This window comes from Phyllobates terribilis, unplaced genomic scaffold, assembly GCF_046119375.1.
Source record: "Phyllobates terribilis strain yellow unplaced genomic scaffold, ASM4611937v1 Scaffold_7__3_contigs__length_470593459, whole genome shotgun sequence".
Classification (NCBI taxonomy): Eukaryota; Metazoa; Chordata; class Amphibia; order Anura; family Dendrobatidae; genus Phyllobates; species Phyllobates terribilis.
This window is the reverse complement of record NW_027362767.1, coordinates 386,393,353-386,406,623: the sequence shown is the minus strand read 5'-3', so window position 1 is coordinate 386,406,623 and position 13,271 is coordinate 386,393,353. Positions and strand designations below refer to the sequence as shown.

The 13,271-nt window shown below is 40.6% G+C and overlaps 1 protein-coding gene across 5 annotated transcripts in view; it reads left to right on the top strand.

Moving 5' to 3' along the window:
• ACTMAP (actin maturation protease) overlaps positions 1 to 13,271 on the top strand; it is a 421,926-nt gene that overhangs the window by 330,395 nt on the left and 78,260 nt on the right. The window lies entirely within an intron of this gene.

Below are 13,271 nucleotides of genomic sequence, written 5' to 3'. Positions count from 1 at the left end.
ACATAGTAGTGGCAGTGCTGTTAGCAGTACATAGTAGTGGTAGTGCTGTTAGTTACCAGTACATAGTAGTGATAGTGCTGTTAGTTAGCAGTACATAGTAGTAGCAGTGCTGTTAGTTAGTCCATAGTAGTGGTAGTGCTGTTAGTTAGTACATAGTAGTAGCAGTGCTGTTAGTTAGCAGTACATAGTAGTGGTAGTGCTGTTAGCAGTACATAGTAGTGGTAGTGCTGTTAGTTAGCAGTACATAGTAGTAGCAGTGCTGTTAGTTAGCAGTACATAGTAGTAGCAGTGCTGTTAGTTAGTACATAGTAGTGGTAGTGCTGTTAGTTAGTACATAGTAGTAGCAGTGCTGTTAGTTAGCAGTACATAGTAGTGGTAGTGCTGTTAGCAGTACATAGTAGTGGTAGTGCTGTTAGCAGTACATAGTAGTGGTAGTGCTGTTAGCAGTACATAGTAGTGGTAGTGCTGTTAGTTAGCAGTACATAGTAGTAGCAGTGCTGTTAGTTAGCAGTACATAGTAGTAGCAGTGCTGTTAGTTAGCAGTACATAGTAGTGGTAGTGCTGTTAGTTAGCAGTACATAGTAGTAGCAGTGCTGTTAGTTAGTACATAGTAGTGGTAGTGCTGTTAGTTAGTACATAGTAGTGGTAGTGCTGTTATTTAGTACATAGTAGTAGCAGTGCTGTTAGTTAGCAGTGCATAGTAGTGGTAGTGCTTTTAGCAGTACATAGTAGTGGTAGTGCTGTTAGCAGTACATAGTAGTGGTAGTGCTGTTAGTTAGCAGTACATAGTAGTGATAGTGCTGTTAGTTAGCAGTACATAGTAGTAGCAGTGCTGTTAGTTAGTCCATAGTAGTGGTAGTGCTGTTAGTTAGTACATAGTAGTAGCAGTGCTGTTAGTTAGCAGTACATAGTAGTGGTAGTGCTGTTAGCAGTACATAGTAGTGGTAGTGCTGTTAGCAGTACATAGTAGTGGTAGTGCTGTTAGCAGTACATAGTAGTGGTAGTGCTGTTAGTTAGCAGTACATAGTAGTAGCAGTGCTGTTAGTTAGCAGTACATAGTAGTAGCAGTGCTGTTAGTTAGCAGTACATAGTAGTGGTAGTGCTGTTAGTTAGCAGTACATAGTAGTAGCAGTGCTGTTAGTTAGTACATAGTAGTGGTAGTGCTGTTAGTTAGTACATAGTAGTGGTAGTGCTGTTATTTAGTACATAGTAGTAGCAGTGCTGTTAGTTAGCAGTGCATAGTAGTGGTAGTGCTTTTAGCAGTACATAGTAGTGGTAGTGCTGTTAGCAGTACATAGTAGTGGTAGTGCTGTTAGTTAGCAGTACATAGTAGTGATAGTGCTGTTAGTTAGCAGTACATAGTAGTAGCAGTGCAGTTAGTTAGTCCATAGTAGTGGTAGTGCTGTTAGTTAGTACATAGTAGTAGCAGTGCTGTTAGTTAGCAGTACATAGTAGTGGTAGTGCTGTTAGCAGTACATAGTAGTGGTAGTGCTGTTAGTTAGCAGTACATAGTAGTAGCAGTGCTGTTAGTTAGCAGTACATAGTAGTAGCAGTGCTGTTAGTTAGTACATAGTAGTGGTAGTGCTGTTAGTTAGTACATAGTAGTAGCAGTGCTGTTAGTTAGCAGTACATAGTAGTGGTAGTGCTGTTAGCAGTACATAGTAATGGTATTTCTGTTAGTTAACAGTACATAGTAGTAGCAGTGCTGTTAGTTAGCAGTACATAGTAGTGGTAGTGCTGTTAGCAGTACATAGTAGTGGTAGTGCTGTTAGCAGTACATAGTAGTGGTAGTGCTGTTAGTTAGCAGTACATAGTAGTGGTAGTGCTGTTAGTTAGCAGTACATAGTAGTAGCAGTGCTGTTAGTTAGTACATAGTAGTGGTAGTGCTGTTAGTTAGTACATAGTAGTAGCAGTGCTGTTAGTTAGCAGTACATAGTAGTGGTAGTGCTGTTAGCAGTACATAGTAGTGGTAGTGCTGTTAGCAGTACATAGTAGTGGTAGTGCTGTTAGTTAGCAGTACATAGTAGTGGTAGTGCTGTTAGTTAGCAGTACATAGTAGTAGCAGTGCTGTTAGTTAGTACATAGTAGTGGTAGTGCTGTTAGTTAGTACATAGTAGTAGCAGTGCTGTTAGTTAGCAGTACATAGTAGTGGTAGTGCTGTTAGCAGTACATAGTAGTGGTAGTGCTGTTAGCAGTACATAGTAGTGATAGTGCTGTTAGTTAGCAGTACATAGTAGTAGCAGTGCTGTTAGTTAGTCCATAGTAGTGGTAGTGCTGTTAGTTAGTACATAGTAGTAGCAGTGCTGTTAGTTAGCAGTACATAGTAGTGGTACTGCTGTTAGCAGTACATAGTAGTAGCAGTGCTGTTAGTTAGCAGTACATAGTAGTAGCAGTGCTGTTAGTTAGTACATAGTAGTGGTAGTGCTGTTAGTTAGCAGTACATAGTAGTAGCAGTGCTGTTAGTTAGCAGTACATAGTAGTGGTAGTGCTGTTAGCAGTACATAGTAGTAGCAGTGCTGTTAGTTAGCAGTACATAGTAGTGGTAGTGCTGTTAGCAGTACATAGTAGTGGTAGTGCTGTTAGTTAGCAGTACATAGTAGTAGCAGTGCTGTTAGTTAGTACATAGTAGTGGTAGTGCTGTTAGTTAGTGCATAGTAGTAGCAGTGCTGTTAGTTAGCAGTACATAGTAGTGGTAGTGCTGTTAGTTAGCAGTACATAGTAGTGGTAGTGCTGTTAGCAGTACATAGTAGTGGTAGTTCTGTTAGTTAGCAGTACATAGTAGTAGCAGTGCTGTTAGTTAGCAGTACATAGTAGTGGTAGTGCTGTTAGCAGTACATAGTAGTGGTAGTTCTTTTAGTTAGCAGTACATAGTAGTAGCAGTGCTGTTAGTTAGCAGTACATAGTAGTGGTAGTGCTGTTAGCAGTACATAGTAGTGGTAGTGCTGTTAGCAGTACATAGTAGTGGTAGTGCTGTTAGCAGTACATAGTAGTGGTAGTGCTGTTAGTTAGCAGTACATAGTAGTAGCAGTGCTGTTAGTTAGCAGTACATAGTAGTGGTAGTGCTGTTAGCAGTACATAGTAGTAGCAGTGCTGTTAGTTAGCAGTACATAGTAGTAGCAGTGCTGTTAGTTAGTACATAGTAGTGGTAGTGCTGTTAGTTAGTACATAGTAGTAGCAGTGCTGTTAGTTAGCAGTACATAGTAGTGGTAGTGCTGTTAGCAGTACATAGTAGTGGTAGTTCTGTTAGTTAGCAGTACATATTAGTAGCAGTGCTGTTAGTTAGCAGTACATAGTAGTGGTAGTGCTGTTAGCAGTACATAGTAGTGGTAGTGCTGTTAGCAGTACATAGTAGTGGTAGTGCTGTTAGCAGTACATAGTAGTCGTAGTGCTGTTAGCAGTACATAGTAGTGGTAGTGCTGTTAGTTAGCAGTACATAGTAGTAGCAGTGCTGGCTGTTAGTTAGCAGTACATAGTAGTAGCAGTGCTGTTAGTTTGCAGTACATAGTAGTGGTAGTGCTGTTAGCAGTACATAGTAGTGGTAGTGCTGTTAGTTAGCAGTACATAGTAGTAGCAGTGCTGTTAGTTAGCAGTACATAGTAGTGGTAGTGCTGTTAGCAGTACATAGTAGTGGTAGTGCTGTTAGCAGTACATAGTAGTGGTAGTGCTGTTAGTTAGCAGTACATAGTAGTAGCAGTGCTGTTAGTTAGCAGTACATAGTAGTAGCAGTGCTGTTAGTTAGTACATAGTAGTGGTAGTGCTGTTAGTTAGTACATAGTAGTAGCAGTGCTGTTAGTTAGCAGTACATAGTAGTGGTAGTGCTGTTAGCAGTACATAGTAGTGGTAGTGCTGTTAGCAGTACATAGTAGTGGTAGTGCTGTTAGCAGTACATAGTAGTGGTAGTGCTGTTAATTAGCAGTACATAGTAGTAGCAGTGCTGTTAGTTAGCAGTACATAGTAGTGGTAGTGCTGTTAGCAGTACATAGTAGTGGTAGTGCTGTTAGCAGTACATAGTAGTGATAGTGCTGTTAGTTAGCAGTACATAGTAGTATCAGTGCTGTTAGTTAGTCCATAGTAGTGGTAGTGCTGTTAGTTAGTACATAGTAGTAGCAGTGCTGTTAGTTAGCAGTACATAGTAGTGGTACTGCTGTTAGCAGTACATAGTAGTAGCAGTGCTGTTAGTTAGCAGTACATAGTAGTAGCAGTGCTTTTAGTTAGTACATAGTAGTGGTAGTGCTGTTAGCAGTACATAGTAGTGGTAGTGCTGTTAGTTAGCAGTACATAGTAGTAGCAGTGCTGTTAGTTAGCAGTACATAGTAGTGGTAGTGCTGTTAGCAGTACATAGTAGCGGTAGTGCTGTTAGCAGTACATAGTAGTGATAGTGCTGTTAGTTAGCAGTACATAGTAGTATCAGTGCTGTTAGTTAGTCCATAGTAGTGGTAGTGCTGTTAGTTAGTACATAGTAGTAGCAGTGCTGTTAGTTAGCAGTACATAGTAGTAGCAGTGCTGTTAGTTAGTACATAGTAGTAGCAGTGCTGTTAGTTAGCAGTACATAGTAGTGGTAGTGCTGTTAGCAGTACATAGTAGTGGTAGTGCTGTTAGCAGTACATAGTAGTGGTAGTGCTGTTAGTTAGCAGTACATAGTAGTAGCAGTGCTGTTAGTTAGCAGTACATAGTAGTGGTAGTGCTGTTAGCAGTACATAGTAGTAGCAGTGCTGTTAGTTAGCAGTACATAGTAGTAGTGCTGTTAGTTAGCAGTACATAGTAGTGGTAGTGCTATTAGCAGTACATAGTAGTGGTAGTGCTGTTAGTTAGCAGTACATAGTAGTAGCAGTGCTGTTAGTTAGTACATAGTAGTGGTAGTGCTGTTAGTTAGTACATAGTAGTAGCAGTGCTGTTAGCAGTACATAGTAGTGGTAGTGCTGTTAGTTAGCAGTACATAGTAGTGGTAGTGCTGTTAGCAGTACATAGTAGTGGTAGTTCTGTTAGTTAGCAGTACATAGTAGTAGCAGTGCTGTTAGTTAGCAGTACATAGTAGTGGTAGTGCTGTTAGCAGTACATAGTAGTGGTAGTTCTGTTAGCAGTACATAGTAGTAGCAGTGCTGTTAGTTAGCAGTACATAGTAGTGGTAGTGCTGTTAGCAGTACATAGTAGTGGTAGTGCTGTTAGCCGTACATAGTAGTGGTAGTGCTGTTAGCAGTACATAGTAGTGGTAGTGCTGTTAGTTAGCAGTACATAGTAGTAGCAGTGCTGTTAGTTAGCAGTACATAGTAGTGGTAGTGCTGTTAGCAGTACATAGTAGTAGCAGAGCTGTTAGTTAGCAGTACATAGTAGTAGCAGTGCTGTTAGTTAGTACATAGTAGTGGTAGTGCTGTTAGTTAGTACATAGTAGTAGCAGTGCTGTTAGTTAGCAGTACATAGTAGTGGTAGTGCTGCTAGCAGTACATAGTAGTGGTAGTTCTGTTAGTTAGCAGTACATAGTAGCAGCAGTGCTGTTAGTTAGCAGTACATAGTACTGGTAGTACATAGTACTGGTAGTGCTGTTAGCAGTACATAGTAGTGGTAGTGCTGTTAGCAGTACATAGTAGTGGTAGTGCTGTTAGCAGTACATAGTAGTGGTAGTGCTGTTAATTAGCAATACATAGTAGTAGCAGTGCTGTTAGTTAGCAGTACATAGTAGTGGTAGTGCTGTTAGCAGTACATAGTAGTCGTAGTGCTGTTAGCAGTACATAGTACTGGTAGTGCTGTTAGTTAGCAGTACATAGTAGTAGCAGTGCTGTTAGTTAGCAGTACATAGTAGTAGCAGTGCTGTTAGTTTGCAGTACATAGTAGTGGTAGTGCTGTTAGCAGTACATAGTAGTGGTATTGCTGTTAGCAGTACATAGTAGTGGTAGTGCTGTTAGTTAGCAGTACATAGTAGTAGCAGTGCTGTTAGTTAGCAGTACATAGTAGTGGTAGTGCTGTTAGCAGTACATAGTAGTGGTAGTGCTGTTAGCAGTACATAGTAGTGGTAATGCTGTTAGTTAGCAGTATATAGTAGTGGTAGTGCTGTTAGTTAGCAGTACATAGTAGTAGCAGTGCTGTTAGTTAGTACATAGTAGTGGTAGTGCTGTTAGTTAGTACATAGTAGTAGCAGTGCTGTTAGTTAGTAGTACATAGTAGTGGTAGTGCTGTTAGCAGTACATAGTAGTGGTAGTTCTGTTAGCAGTACATAGTAGTGGTAGTGCTGTTAGTTAGCAGTACATAGTAGTGGTAGTGCTGTTAGTTAGCAGTACATAGTAGTAGCAGTGCTGTTAGTTAGTACATAGTAGTGGTAGTGCTGTTAGTTAGTACATAGTAGTAGCAGTGCTGTTAGTTAGCAGTACATAGTAGTGGTAGTGCTGTTAGCAGTACATAGTGGTGGAAAGTGCTGTTAGCAGTACATAGTAGTGATAGTGCTGTTAGTTAGCAGTACATAGTAGTAGCAGTGCTGTTAGTTAGTCCATAGTAGTGGTAGTGCTGTTAGTTAGTACATAGTAGTAGCAGTGCTGTTAGTTAGCAGTACATAGTAGTGGTACTGCTGTTAGCAGTACATAGTAGTAGCAGTGCTGTTAGTTAGCAGTACATAGTAGTAGCAGTGCTGTTAGTTAGTACATAGTAGTGGTAGTGCTGTTAGTTAGCAGTACATAGTAGTAGCAGTGCTGTTAGTTAGCAGTACATAGTAGTGGTAGTGCTGTTAGCAGTACATAGTAGTAGCAGTGCTGTTAGTTAGCAGTACATAGTAGTGGTAGTGCTGTTAGCAGTACATAGTAGTGGTAGTGCTGTTAGTTAGCAGTACATAGTAGTAGCAGTGCTGTTAGTTAGTACATAGTAGTGGTAGTGCTGTTAGTTAGTACATAGTAGTAGCAGTGCTGTTAGTTAGCAGTACATAGTAGTGGTAGTGCTGTTAGTTAGCAGTACATAGTAGTGGTAGTGCTGTTAGCAGTACATAGTAGTGGTAGTTCTGTTAGTTAGCAGTACATAGTAGTAGCAGTGCTGTTAGTTAGCAGTACATAGTAGTGGTAGTGCTGTTAGCAGTACATAGTAGTGGTAGTTCTTTTAGTTAGCAGTACATAGTAGTAGCAGTGCTGTTATTTAGCAGTACATAGTAGTGGTAGTGCTGTTAGCAGTACATAGTAGTGGTAGTGCTGTTAGCAGTACATAGTAGTGGTAGTGCTGTTAGCAGTACATAGTAGTGGTAGTGCTGTTAGTTAGCAGTACATAGTAGTAGCAGTGCTGTTAGTTAGCAGTACATAGTAGTGGTAGTGCTGTTAGCAGTACATAGTAGTAGCAGTGCTGTTAGTTAGCAGTATATAGTAGTAGCAGTGCTGTTAGTTAGTACATAGTAGTGGTAGTGCTGGTAGTTAGTACATAGTAGTAGCAGTGCTGTTAGTTAGCAGTACATAGTAGTGGTAGTGCTGTTAGCAGTACATAGTAGTGGTAGTTCTGTTAGTTAGCAGTACATATTAGTAGCAGTGCTGTTAGTTAGCAGTACATAGTAGTGGTAGTGCTGTTAGCAGTACATAGTAGTGGTAGTGCTGTTAGCAGTACATAGTAGTGGTAGTGCTGTTAGCAGTACATAGTAGTCGTAGTGCTGTTAGCAGTACATAGTAGTGGTAGTGCTGTTAGTTAGCATTACATAGTAGTAGCAGTGCTGTTAGTTAGCAGTACATAGTAGTAGCAGTGCTGTTAGTTTGCAGTACATAGTAGTGGTAGTGCTGTTAGTTAGCAGTACATAGTAGTAGCAGTGCTGTTAGTTAGCAGTACATAGTAGTGGTAGTGCTGTTAGCAGTTCATAGTAGTGGTAGTGCTGTTAGCAGTACATAGTAGTGGTAGTGCTGTTAGTTAGCAGTACATAGTAGTAGCAGTGCTGTTAGTTAGCAGTACATAGTAGTAGCAGTGCTGTTAGTTAGTACATAGTAGTGGTAGTGCTGTTAGTTAGTACATAGTAGTAGCAGTGCTGTTAGTTAGCAGTACATAGTAGTGATAGTGCTGTTAGCAGTACATAGTAGTGGTAGTGCTGTTAGCAGTACATAGTAGTGGTAGTGCTGTTAGCAGTACATAGTAGTGGTAGTGCTGTTAATTAGCAGTACATAGTAGTAGCAGTGCTGTTAGTTAGCAGTACATAGTAGTGGTAGTGCTGTTAGCAGTACATAGTAGTGGTAGTGCTGTTAGCAGTACATAGTAGTGATAGTGCTGTTAGTTAGCAGTACATAGTAGTAGCAGTGCTGTTAGTTAGTCCATAGTAGTGGTAGTGCTGTTAGTTAGTACATAGTAGTAGCAGTGCTGTTAGTTAGCAGTACATAGTAGTGGTACTGCTGTTAGCAGTACATAGTAGTAGCAGTGCTGTTAGTTAGCAGTACATAGTAGTAGCAGTGCTGTTAGTTAGTACATAGTAGTGGTAGTGCTGTTAGTTAGTACATAGTAGTAGCAGTGCTGTTAGTTAGCAGTACATAGTAGTGGTAGTGCTGTTAGCAGTACATAGTAGTGGTAGTGCTGTTAGCAGTACATAGTAGTGGTAGTGCTGTTAGTTAGCAGTACATAGTAGTAGCAGTGCTGTTAGTTAGCAGTACATAGTAGTGGTAGTGCTGTTAGCAGTACATAGTAGTAGCAGTGCTGTTAGTTAGCAGTACATAGTGGTAGTGCTGTTAGTTAGCAGTACATAGTAGTGGTAGTGCTATTAGCAGTACATAGTAGTGGTAGTGCTGTTAGTTAGCAGTACATAGTAGTAGCAGTGCTGTTAGTTAGTACATAGTAGTGGTAGTGCTGTTAGTTAGTACATAGTAGTAGCAGTGCTGTTAGCAGTACATAGTAGTGGTAGTGCTGTTAGTTAGCAGTACATAGTAGTGGTAGTGCTGTTAGCAGTACATAGTAGTGGTAGTTCTGTTAGTTAGCAGTACATAGTAGTAGCAGTGCTGTTAGTTAGCAGTACATAGTAGTGGTAGTGCTGTTAGCAGTACATAGTAGTGGTAGTTCTGTTAGTTAGCAGTACATAGTAGTAGCAGTGCTGTTAGTTAGCAGTACATAGTAGTGGTAGTGCTGTTAGCAGTACATAGTAGTGGTAGTGCTGTTAGCCGTACATAGTAGTGGTAGTGCTGTTAGCAGTACATAGTAGTGGTAGTGCTGTTAGTTAGCAGTACATAGTAGTAGCAGTGCTGTTAGTTAGCAGTACATAGTAGTGGTAGTGCTGTTAGCAGTACATAGTAGTAGCAGAGCTGTTAGTTAGCAGTACATAGTAGTAGCAGTGCTGTTAGTTAGTACATAGTAGTGGTAGTGCTGTTAGTTAGTACATAGTAGTAGCAGTGCTGTTAGTTAGCAGTACATAGTAGTGGTAGTGCTGTTAGCAGTACATAGTAGTGGTAGTTCTGTTAGTTAGCAGTACATAGTAGCAGCAGTGCTGTTAGTTAGCAGTACATAGTACTGGTAGTACATAGTACTGGTAGTGCTGTTAGCAGTACATAGTAGTGGTAGTGCTGTTAGCAGTACATAGTAGTGGTAGTGCTGTTAATTAGCAATACATAGTAGTAGCAGTGCTGTTAGTTAGCAGTACATAGTAGTGGTAGTGCTGTTAGCAGTACATAGTAGTCGTAGTGCTGTTAGCAGTACATAGTACTGGTAGTGCTGTTAGTTAGCAGTACATAGTAGTGGTAGTGCTGTTAGTTAGCAGTACATAGTAGTAGCAGTGCTGTTAGTTAGCAGTACATAGTAGTGGTAGTGCTGTTAGCAGTACATAGTAGTGGTAGTGCTGTTAGCAGTACATAGTAGTGGTAGTGCTGTTAGTTAGCAGTATATAGTAGTGGTAGTGCTGTTAGTTAGCAGTACATAGTAGTAGCAGTGCTGTTAGTTAGTACATAGTAGTGGTAGTGCTGTTAGTTAGTACATAGTAGTAGCAGTGCTGTTAGTTAGTAGTACATAGTAGTGGTAGTGCTGTTAGCAGTACATAGTAGTGGTAGTTCTGTTAGCAGTACATAGTAGTGGTAGTGCTGTTAGTTAGCAGTACATAGTAGTGGTAGTGCTGTTAGTTAGCAGTACATAGTAGTAGCAGTGCTGTTAGTTAGTACATAGTAGTGGTAGTGCTGTTAGTTAGTACATAGTAGTAGCAGTGCTGTTAGTTAGCAGTACATAGTAGTGGTAGTGCTGTTAGCAGTACATAGTGGTGGAAAGTGCTGTTAGCAGTACATAGTAGTGATAGTGCTGTTAGTTAGCAGTACATAGTAGTAGCAGTGCTGTTAGTTAGTCCATAGTAGTGGTAGTGCTGTTAGTTAGTACATAGTAGTAGCAGTGCTGTTAGTTAGCAGTACATAGTAGTGGTAGTGCTGTTAGCAGTACATAGTAGTAGCAGTGCTGTTAGTTAGCAGTACATAGTAGTAGCAGTGCTGTTAGTTAGTACATAGTAGTGGTAGTGCTGTTAGTTAGTACATAGTAGTAGCAGTGCTGTTAGTTAGCAGTACATAGTAGTGGTAGTGCTGTTAGCAGTACATAGTAGTGGTAGTGCTGTTAGCAGTACATAGTAGTGGTAGTGCTGTTAGCAGTACATAGTAGTGGTAGTGCTGTTAGTTAGCAGTACATAGTAGTAGAAGTGCTGTTAGTTAGCAGTACATAGTAGTGGTAGTGCTGTTAGCAGTACATAGTAGTAGCAGTGCTGTTAGTTAGCAGTACATAGTAGTAGCAGTGCTGTTAGTTAGTACATAGTAGTGGTAGTGCTGTTAGTTAGTACATAGTAGTAGCAGTGCTGTTAGTTAGCAGTACATAGTAGTGGTAGTGCTGTTAGCAGTACATAGTAGTGGTAGTGCTGTTAGTTAGCAGTACATAGTAGTAGCAGTGCTGTTAGTTAGCAGTACATAGTAGTGGTAGTGCTGTTAGCAGTACATAGTAGTAGCAGTGCTGTTAGTTAGCAGGACATAGTAGTGGTAGTGCTGTTAGTTAGCAGTACATAGTAGTAGCAGTGCTGTTAGTTAGTACATAGTAGTGGTAGTGCTGTTAGTTAGTACATAGTAGTAGCAGTGCTGTTAGTTAGCAGTACATAGTAGTGGTAGTGCTGTTAGCAGTACATAGTAGTGGTAGTGCTGTTAGCAGTACATAGTAGTGGTAGTGCTGTTAGTTAGCAGTACATAGTAGTAGCAGTGCTGTTAGTTAGCAGTACATAGTAGTGGTAGTGCTGTTAGCAGTACATAGTAGTGGTAGTGCTGTTAGCAGTACATAGTAGTGGTAGTGCTGTTAGTTAGCAGTACATAGTAGTGATAGTGCTGTTAGTTAGCAGTACATAGTAGTAGCAGTGCTGTTAGTTAGTCCATAGTAGTGGTAGTGCTGTTAGTTAGTACATAGCAGTAGCAGTGCTGTTAGTTAGCAGTACATAGTAGTGGTAGTGCTGTTAGCAGTACATAGTAGTGGTAGTGCTGTTAGTTAGCAGTACATAGTAGTAGCAGTGCTGTTAGTTAGCAGTACATAGTAGTACCAGTGCTGTTAGTTAGTACATAGTAGTGGTAGTGCTGTTAGTTAGTACATAGTCGTAGCAGTGCTGTTAGTTAGCAGTACATAGTAGTGGTAGTGCTGTTAGCAGTACATAGTAGTGGTAGTGCTGTTAGCAGTACATAGTAGTGGTAGTGCTGTTAGCAGTACATAGTAGTGGTAGTGCTGTTAGTTAGCAGTACATAGTAGTAGCAGTGCTGTTAGTTAGCAGTACATAGTAGTAGCAGTGCTGTTAGTTAGCAGTACATAGTAGTGGTACTGCTGTTAGCAGTACATAGTAGTAGCAGTGCTGTTAGTTAGCAGTACATAGTAGTAGCAGTGCTGTTAGTTAGTACATAGTAGTGGTAGTGCTGTTAGTTAGTACATAGTAGTAGCAGTGCTGTTAGTTAGCAGTACATAGTAGTGGTAGTGCTGTTAGCAGTACATAGTAGTGGTAGTGCTGTTAGCAGTACATAGTAGTGATAGTGCTGTTAGTTAGCAGTACATAGTAGTAGCAGTGCTGTTAGTTAGTCCATAGTAGTGGTAGTGCTGTTAGTTAGTACATAGTAGTAGCAGTGCTGTTAGTTAGCAGTACATAGTAGTGGTACTGCTGTTAGCAGTACATAGTAGTGGTAGTGCTGTTAGCAGTACATAGTAGTAGCAGTGCTGTTAGTTAGCAGTACATAGTAGTGGTAGTGCTGTTAGCAGTACATAGTAGTGGTAGTTCTGTTAGTTAGCAGTACATAGTAGTAGCAGTGCTGTTAGTTAGCAGTACATAGTAGTGGTAGTGCTGTTAGCAGTACATAGTAGTGGTAGTGCTGTTAGCAGTACATAGTAGTGGTAGTGCTGTTAATTAGCAGTACATAGGAGTAGCAGTGCTGTTAGTTAGCAGTACATAGTAGTGGTAGTGCTGTTAGCAGTACATAGTAGTCGTAGTGCTGTTAGCAGTACATAGTAGTGGTAGTGCTGTTAGTTAGCAGTACATAGTAGTAGCAGTGCTGTTAGTTAGCAGTACATAGTAGTAACAGTGCTGTTAGTTTGCAGTACATAGTAGTGGTAGTGCTGTTAGCAGTACATAGTAGTGGTAGTGCTGTTAGCAGTACATAGTAGTGGTAGTGCTGTTAGTTAGCAGTACATAGTAGTGGTAGTGCTGTTAGTTAGCAGTACATAGTAGTGGTAGTGCTGTTAGCAGTACATAGTAGTGGTAGTGCTGTTAGTTAGCAGTACATAGTAGTAGCAGTGCTGTTAGTTAGCAGTACATAGTAGTAGCAGTGCTGTTAGTTAGTACATAGTAGTGGTAGTGCTGTTAGTTAGTACATAGTAGTAGCAGTGCTGTTAGCAGTACATAGTAGTGGTAGTGCTGTTAGCAGTACATAGTAGTGGTAGTGCTGTTAGCAGTACATAGTAGTTGTAGTGCTGTTACCAGTACATAGTAGTGGTAGTGCTGTTAGTTAGCAGTACATAGTAGTAGCAGTGCTGTTAGTTAGCAGTACATAGTAGTGGTAGTGCTGTTAGCAGTACATAGTAGTGGTAGTGCTGTTAGCAGTACATAGTAGTGGTAGTGCTGTTAGTTAGCAGTACATAGTAGTGGTAGTGCTGTTAGTTAGCAGTACATAGTAGTAGCAGTGCTGTTAGTTAGTACATAGTAGTGGTAGTGCTGTTAGTTAGTACATAGTAGTAGCAGTGCTGTTAGTTAGCAGTACATAGTAGTGGTAGTGCTGTTAGCAGTACATAGTAGTGGTAGTGCTGTTAGCAGTACATAGTAGTGATAGTGCTGTTAGTTAGCAGTACATAGTAGTAGCAGTGCT